Source organism: Falco rusticolus, chromosome 10 (assembly GCF_015220075.1).
Source record: "Falco rusticolus isolate bFalRus1 chromosome 10, bFalRus1.pri, whole genome shotgun sequence".
Lineage (NCBI taxonomy): Eukaryota > Metazoa > Chordata > Aves > Falconiformes > Falconidae > Falco > Falco rusticolus.
In genome coordinates this window covers 31,612,596-31,621,853 of record NC_051196.1, presented here as the reverse complement: position 1 = coordinate 31,621,853, position 9,258 = coordinate 31,612,596, and positions in this window count along the sequence as shown.

The following is a 9,258-nucleotide window of genomic DNA, read 5'->3' as shown; positions in this document are numbered from 1 at the left end:
GAGTGCTGGCTCACTTGCTATTTCCCGAAGGGTCAAGGTCCAGCAGCTCACCCACCTGACTGCCCATGCCTACACAGGCTCAGCAGTACATCTCTTTGGCATGTTTGGCTGCTTGCTTTTGTACACAGAGCCTGGTTTGCATTCATGACCAGGGTTTGCATGTACAAAACCGCATGCAGTATTCTGGTCCGTTTGACAGGTTTTCCACCTCTTACAATTGTATGTTCTTTGGTTAATTCATCCCTCCTCCTGACACATACACATCATAAAAAAACCACCCTAGTAACACCGCGGTCAGTCCCAAAACCTTGTGAGAGAGGAGCTGGTATTCAGCTGAACAGCCAGCCTTGCCTCTTTTGAACCCTCGAAGCAACCAAATCCCAAAGCTTCGGGCTCTCCTCTAAAACTGCAGCTCCTTGGGGACCAGTGACTGCTACACAGGGCTACCTGGTTGGCACTACAGGGACAAACACACAGGACGTGGCCATGCCACCCAAACCCTCTCAAAGGGTTTGGTCTCAAAGGGAAGCCACAGAAACATTGGAAAATGATCTGTCCTTGACTGTAGCTCAGTCTGTGGCTGTCAGGAAGCCTGAATCACTTTCGGGAGGTGCTTTTTTCTCTTCCCCCTGAGCAATGGGGGTCACCCACAGCCTTACTCACCCACCTCCACCTCAGCCTCCCTGCCGTGGCTAGAACTTGGTGTTTCTGAAGTCCCTCGGGCACTGCAGGTGCTGTCACCTCAAGGCATACGAGGACACCTGTAAAACAGAAAACAGATGCAAAAAAAGGCCCGTGGATACTGAGCTGCATCAGGGGTGACACTGATTTACTGGGGAAAAAAGCATCAGCGCCGTGCCAGGAGCTCAAGCCAGCCTCGGGGCTCCGGCTGCCCGGCCGAGGCGGGGGATGCTTGCATGCACCCGTGCGCAGGGGTGTCCAGGGGTACGGGGAAGGGGCGGCAGAGCTGCGCGGCGCTGCCGTGGGGCCGTGCCTGTGCACCGCGGCCGCGCCGCCGCCAGGGGCCAGCCCGTCACCGCGGCATCGCGCCGCCACCGCCGCACCGGCACCGGGCGGCCTCGGCGGAGCCCGGCAGGGAGGGGGTGGAATGGGAATTCAGGGGCACCCCTGCGCGGGGGTGGGCAGGCAGCTGGGGGCCGGGGAAGGGTGGAGGATGGGGACCCTTGGGCTTCACGAAGGGCTGGAGCGGGCCCGAGTCGGGGGGCTGGCTGCTGGGGCAGCGAGCGGGGCTAGCTGGGGGCAAGCTGGCTCTGGGAAGAGCAAACGGGGCTACTGACGCTGCCAGGCTCCGTGGGTGACGGCACAGAAAGCTGTGTGTTAGCCTGTGGTGGGGAGATGACTAAGCCCAAGGTAAGAGGGCTGCCTGTCCTGCTTTCTTCCGAAAAACATAGTGCAACTTTCCAAATCCAGCAGCTTGGGGCCATGAGGCAGGAGGGGTCTGCCACCCAGCTCAGCACGCCGAGCACTCTGTGTTCGGGTGTGCAAGGCGATGGCAGACGAGGTGCTGGGAGAGCCTGGGGGATGCTGCCGAGCCCCACCTCCGGCCCCGCAGCCCCCCTGCTGAGTGGGGGTATCCCCGGGGGGGCTGCCTGCTGGGGGGGCAGCTCCCAACCTGCTGCCTTGGGGTCACGGGCTCCCATGCCTCCAGCATGGCAGAGCTGGGCTGGTGGCAGTGAAAAATGGAAAAACCATAAAGGAGTGTTTAACTGAGATGCTGAAGGAAAGTCAGTGGGTGTAGAAGTTCAGACTAGTGCTCATTGCGAGGAGGATGTGGCCAGTATCCAGGGAAAGAGCAGCAGGGAAAGAAATGATGTAGCTGCAATAAACAAGGTGAGTTTGACCATGCATAGTACCAGCAGACCCACAGGAACTCTATTAAGCAACCACGCGAGGGCAAAACTGAAGAGGTGTTTCTGTCCCTATACCAGAAGCTTAAAAAAAATAACAAGATAATGCCAGGTTTTCCAGTGACCCTGAATGACAACCCCAGTACCAGTACCGATTTCTCCAGATGGAAGATCCCAGATTCCAACAGTAAAAATGTAGAGCTAGGACTGTGTTACTGACCGCTGATCAGGGTAAAGGTAACGATCAGCAAACATAAAATGAGATTATACAGAACCCAGTCAGCTCAGTGATGCATCAGGAAAAAAAAAATTGTTGTTTTGGGTAAAATAATGGGTCTCCTGGACGGAGCAGCGCTGGGAGCAGTGGGGAGGGCTGCTGCTCTGGGTTTGGTGGGGAGCAGCGCACAGGACCTGCTTCACAAGGTGTTTGTGGGAGAGCTGTTCCCTGCTAGTGACCACAAAACAACTCATTTAATGCTGTAGTGGGAGAGAGCACACCAAATAAATCCAGCGTGTGGCTCTACAGTTTCAAGAAAGGGAACTATGAAAAAATAAGGTGATTAGTCAATAACAACAAAATGAAAAGGAACAGACAGAAAGTTAGGAGCCTGCAAGCAGTCTGGAGGTGATTAAAAAATGCTCTATTAAAGCCCAAGTAAAACATGTGTCACAACTCAAAAAGAACTGAGAGGTCCTAAAAACCACCCTGCCTGACTCACTGCTAAGGTTAAGGAGGTATCCCAGGGAGAAGGTCAGCATTCTGAAAGTGGGAAGTTTTCCCACATGAGGAGAAAAGGAAAACCCATAAAACATAGCAAGTGGAGACAGAAAAACAAGAGAGCGAAAAAAGAGCATGAAGATCTCCTTGCAAAGACCTTTAAAAAAAAGTTTCTTTAAATCTGTCAGAAGCAAGAAGCTGGCTAGGGAGCCATTGCTCACTACAAGGTGCAATAGGGTACCAGGGAGGATAAGGCACGACGAGGCAGCTCAGGCACAGCCGTGCGGTGGTGTTCACGTGCGGTGGTGTTCACAGCTGCAGGTATTCGGGAGGTCCTCACACCCAGTTCAGTCTTTGTAGCCTGCAAGTTATAGAAACTAGATCAATGTGACTTTACAAGCGGCTACCATACCAGCAGACTGGCAGGTTGCTGGTGCAGCTCCCACCCACAAAACCAGCTCTGGAAGGGGACCCTGGGAGGTGCAGGGGTGAGTGTCACCGTCCCCTCTGGGCAGTGGGGGCTGCCCCTGCAGTGAGCACAGGGGCAGACAGGCAGGTGGGAAAGCACCAGCAGGGATGGCTGTCAAAGACGGAAAGCCTGCCGTGCCAGCCTGCTGGGACTGGGAAAATATCAGTATGTACACAGATAGGGAGGACCCAACAGGCAGAACAGATGGACTTTTTAAAAAAGATTATGGCAAAAATATTTTTGAAAATTTACATTGCTATGTGGTTGAAACAATGGTCCTTTTACGCATTGAAACCTAGTTAAAAGATATTCATGTCTTGTAGATAGCAAAGTGCAGGGTTTAACAGACAGTTTTTAAGGACAGATGAGATTGAGCAACGGGGTTGCCCAAGCATCTCTGCTGGGTCTGGTTTTATTCAGCACCTTCATTTGTGGCATTGGGAAGGGAACGGACAGCAAAATCTCCAGGTTTCTGGGTGATACTAAGCTCTTTTGGGAACTAAAATGTTTTGCCACTGACAAAGGGCTCCAGAAGAACCTGGCAAAAGTGAATGATCTGGCAAAACGGGCAGCTGGGATGGATTTGCCAGGGAAAGCTGCAGGCTGGTGCCAGAGGCCTCTGCAGGCTGCCTCGGGTTAGCATGGATTGGAGTCTGCAGCCGGGTGAGCTGCCTCCCTCCATCATCATCTAACTGGACAAACGTGTCCCCGCTCTAAATTTGTGACCCATTAACGTAGCAACAGGCTGTTTCTCTTTTTCTCCCCCCCTGAGGCAGAGACCTCATAAGACTGGAGGATACAGAAATGCTTGAGGCAGTGATAAATCTTCTTTAGTGGGCTTTTATTTCCTTTTCTTTCACAATATTTTCTTTAGTTTCCTAGCCAAATCTTTTTTAAGGAAAGATTTCTGACTTCCTTTGAGCCACAGCTCAACATCTGTCCACATTGGGGGCTGAAGTAATACACTGTTAAGGGGTTTTGATGTCAAGCCCAAAACCCCACTAGGGATTTATGCAGCTCTCCCCTTTCCTCCCTCCTCCTCTTCAAAAAGCCTTTCATTTGCTCTCACTAATTGTGCTGTCATGCCTTTCTTTTTTCTCTGGTTGTGCAGACAGCCTTTCATGCAGACAGGTTTCGGTGACAGATGCCTGGGCCATGAGACTTCCGAGGAGGCGGGTTGCACTGCAGAGCGTGCGCATCATCTGAACGTGCCGGGTTGTGCTGAAATGATCCAGGCGCCCATCCAGCCTAGGGATGGATTAGGCAGCGGCTTCCCTGCTCCCCCCCCCCTCCCCCAAGCTGCTGCTGGATAATCGCTGCTGGTCGGAAAAGCCCTGCCACCCCCAGCCCACCCACAGACACCACTTGCTCCTTTAAGTGGGCAGGAAAAGATTAGCTGAGCATCTCTTGGGAAATGGAAGGGGAGAGTCTTCGGGAGGATTCAGGCTGGGGACAAGGACACCGCAAAGCCCGGTGTCCCAGGAGGGGTGGCTATGGCTAAGAGGAGCACAGCCAAGACACAGGGGACTGCACAGGGTTGAGCAGAGTGGTTCTGGGCTGTGCCCCCTCCCTCAGGCATACATAGCGAGACCCCTGTGAGGGGTGTGAAGACCAATGTTCTCAATGACTTGCACGAAACAGTGAAACAGGGCTCAGACCTGCGTAAATCAACCTGCTCAAACGGATACCTGCTCTCAGGCCTTCTCAACAAGAGGAGAACAACACTTTTGAGCAGCTGCCAGATCTGAAGGCACCTGGGATGTCACAACCAGAAGGCTTGGATTTCCTCAAAGCCGTGTTTGTGCCCAGGGAAGACTTTGTCGTTGGCAGGAAGACTGGGATATAGCAAGGGGGACAACGCACAACGCGAGTACATAAAAGAACCTTATCCTGTTATCCCTGTTTTCCATCTCTTCTTTTGGTCAGAGGACAGGGAGGACAGCGAGGGGCAGCCTTGATTATCAGCCAGCTCACAGAGAGCTCCTCAGAGGGGGCTGAGTGTCCTGCCGGGTGACCTCTGCAGACCTGCCTGGGTCCTCTGCTGCCCCTTCCCCTCAGGGTGCCTGCTGGGTGCTGCCGCTGGCAGGAGGAGCCCCAGTAGTCCCACACCCCAACCAGTGCTCCCCCAGGTGCCCATCTCCTCCCTGTTGCAAAGGAAATGGCTGCAAAAGCCACTGTCCTGAGGTCAGTACTGTGGGGTCAATACTATGCCAGAACCAGAGAGGGAAGGAAACAAAAGGTTTATCCCTTTTTTATCTATTTAGGACTTTTTTTCTTGTGTTTGAAATGCCTGCCTGCAAAGATTTCCAAGAGAGGCAGAGAAGCATTTTGTTTGTCCCAGGGTCTGCAGACCCACACAGGGATGGGCTGGGAGGTGGCACTCAGCACTGAATTGCAGGAGGTTTTAAGTGAAGTTACAGTGCACTGTCAGGGTGGGCTTATAAAACGCACCGACAAACCACCTCCCACTCTTACATGTGCTCCTGTAGCGGGCCATAGTCAAAATCTGAATGATGCAAGAAATAAGTATAAACCTTGGCTTGTTATTGCTGGTCCAGACTGACTTCAGAAACCAGCTTGTACACAGGTGATGTAAAGTTTGAGGGGCAGCATGTACCACCATGGAGTCCTGGAGCTCCAGCTGTGGTGACGTGATCTAGGTGACAGACTGAAACCAGAGGAAGGTGTCAGTCCCTGCTGCAAGTGCTCCCACAGCTCTGCAGAGAAATGTAGGATGGGGGTCCCCGTCCCTTTTGTGCTTGTGAAGGCAGCAAGCTCAAGGACTGGATCCTGCTTAGTCTCTGCTTGGGGGGGATACAGGGCTGGATGAAAGGAGCCAGGATACATGAAATACGATAACTGGAAAAAATACAAACCAGAAGATGGGCTGTTTAATGCACTACAGATCCAGCAAAAACAACCAGAGCCGAACAAAAACCATTCCTTGTATAGGAACAAAGATACCGGCTCAACCCCGGGAGAACCTGGAAGAAGGGTGTGTTGAGAAGGGTTTTGTTAGCTTGTGTGTCTCCAGGCACTGCGTGGACCAGACCCAAGCCTAGAATGCAGTGGGGCTTCCTCCCTTCACTGCATCTCTTCTGTCCTCTCCAAAGTGCTCCTTCCAGCACAAGCCCCTCCGGGCTCCCCACGTTTGGCGTCTGTGGCTTGTGCCCTTGTTCTTCCCGCTCTACCTGACCTGGCTGCTGCTGCCACCTCCAGCCTCAGCTCCCCCCACCCTGAGGTCTTCCCTCTGCTTACTGAATCAGGAGAACAGTTGCTGTCACTTTTAATCATAGGAGTAAAGCAGAGACAGAAAAATAAGGTCTCCCTCAACCCCCAGGATTGCTGACGGTTTGCAGAATGAGTTGCTCTGACAGATCACCCACCCAGGAAAGCCAGTGGTCCGTATGGAGACAAGATACCTTGGGCTGGGGGTTGAGACCGCAGGTGCAGTACTGGGCAATGCAGAAACCACTGCTCTGCCCCTGGACCTACCAGGACAAATTCAGTCTCTGGATAAGCAGGAATCACATACTTACCTTTACTGGGGAGTTGTTCCAGTTGTCTCCAGGTGTTTTGGAGCTGCTAAGCTGAGCTTTCCCTGCTGGGAATCGTTTTCTCCTTGCCACAATGGCAGGAGCTGCAAGGAGCTGGCAGTTGTCAGGAGCTACTTCCCCTTGGAAAGGTTCTCTGCGAGGGTCTGGGGGAAGTCACGGTGGTCGGGCACCATGGTCCCACCGTGGCAGCCCCGGCATCACACCCATGATGGTGCCTGCGATCGCTGACAGCTCTTGGGAATAACAACCATCCTTTTGTTCTCACTCAAACTCACAGCTGAGTCCTGGTGCACGATGTGACCTCCTGCAGCAATACAAACAAAAATGTCAGTACTGTGACTATTAATAGTGTTTCTATTCCTGCTGCCATTATGATTGCTTTTGCTACTATTAATAATAATATTTACATATGCAAAACCACAGATGCAAAACAGATGGTTTGGTTGGGACCTCTGAAAAAACTTGTCTCCGCCACATATATTTATGACAAAGACAGAGGGTTAACCACACAGAGTGCCATATAGAGAACAAATAGACGGGGAAAAAGAATGAAATAATTCCTTCCATATTCCTGACAGAGGCCAAAATTTATCCATTCCCTCTCTCTGCTTCTCCCCTTTCTAGCGTTTGAGACTCTTTTCCAATACCAGGTCAGGGATGGTTTCCATATTTGTTCAGACTTGTCTAATTTTATTTTCCAGTTCAGCTATTATTTTTTCAGATGCAGCTTTTCCTGATGGATGGAAAATACAAAAGGAATCGCTCATCTGCTCCCGGCAAGCTTTTTCCTGACTGCTGGGAAGCTCAGGCACTATTCCAGGCCTGGATTAAACCTTGCCTTGTGGAGAAAACTTGATCCTTGTTTGCTGAGTTCACACGTCTGGGAATAATTTCAGCTAAGGGGAAAAGTAAAAGTGAGAAAGCCTACCGCCACCCCTGAGCCCATCTCATCCCCCTCCCCATGCAGCCCTGCCTGGAGGATAGCCGTGCCCACGCACGATGAACGGCCGCATCTACACAACAGGCCAATGCTGCAAAGCAAGAAAGGGGCAGCACAGGGCAGGGCAAGACTTTTGGCAGTTTTCACCCAGACTCGTTTCACAGCACCAGAAAATAACGGAGAGCCCACCAGCAACACAGCATCTTCCTCTGCTTTCGGCGATGGCTCCTGTAGGGCCAGGCTCTCCCAGGGACACAGCCGGTGGAGGGGCTCAGCTGGGGCAGCCAGCTTGCTCTTTGCTCCTGGTGTTCCTGCAAGGACGAGGAGAAGCAGAAGGACAAGGCTGAAAGAAGACCCTCTCTCACCTGCATTGATAAATAGCTTTGAACAGGAATTATGCAAGAGTCCACCAGCACAAACGCTTCACTGTGGACATCTTTGGTCTCTTGTCTACATATCTATGGTTGTGTGAACTCCAGGGCTCCCCTGCAACCACAGGTATCGTGTCTGTGGCCAGTGGGACTCCCCAATCCTTTTCTACTGACAAACACCCTCATGGACACCCTGATCTCTCCGAGCAGCCCCAAGCCTGGCTGCTCCTTCCATGAGGAAGAGGAGGAGGAAGGATCTGTACGCTGCAACACAGCAATGCTTAACCAGAGAAAGCCACTGGCCAGCATGCTAACAAGTACAGCGCAGCATCCCCAAGCACTAATGAATAATAAAGTGCCCCACAAACTAAAGAGCCCCCAAGTGCTACTGAGGACTAAGTAGTCCCTGAATTCTCACATCTCTCTCAGGTCAAATTCCACTCTTTAAACCAAACCCCATTATGTTTTACACATTGGGCTGTAGAAGGCCTCGGAGGGGCTGTTAGGGTCTATTGTAGGGGAATAAAGCAAGTGTCAAAAAGACTTTTAATGCCCAGTTAAAAATGGCCGAAATACAGCCTGCAGTTACCTGATAAGCTGCAAGATCTCTACTGGGAGAAATATTTTGGTTTTTAAATTTTCTCAACCTTTGCACACTTATAAGAGGCTGGCCTTAGTTCTAAACTAAAGCTTTGTCAGGTACATTAAAACAATATTAAAATCCTGGCTTTTGTTCCATAAAGACCTTTAAAGCTTGTTCGTTTGAGTTTGGTTTTTTCTTCTTATAATGGTTATGACCAGTAATTATTGAACATATCAGAGGGCTGCAGATCTCTGCAGCTTCGTGTGGTTTACAGCATCAAATACTCCTCCCAGCACGGCAGCTGCCCCATCACTGCCATCGCTGCTGCACAGGTGTGGGAACCAACATGCTCAGGGGGATTAACATCTCCAGAGATGCAAAACAGGGCAGCACCAGAGCCCCATGTCCATGGACTCTGCTCATTGCAAGAGAAAATATTCTTGGTCCTCTCTTAGTGCAAATGACCCTTTTATTTTTCGCAAGTAAACCTGAGAGATTGCACCCATTTACCGGTTCAATTAACCTTTTCTGTCAACAACTACCTAACGGCAATGGACTATGGCAACCATCAGTGTGGCTCAGTTGGTGTTTTTTATGTAGATAGATATTTGAACAGCTAGAGTTTTTTTTCAAAGTAGATCTGTAATTCATTCAAAGATTCAATCTCAGAGTGTCAACAGCCAAGACACCCAGGGTTCAAGCTGCAACAGGGTGTTTCTTACCATCCTGCATTGCTCCTCCGCTCTGTAAGG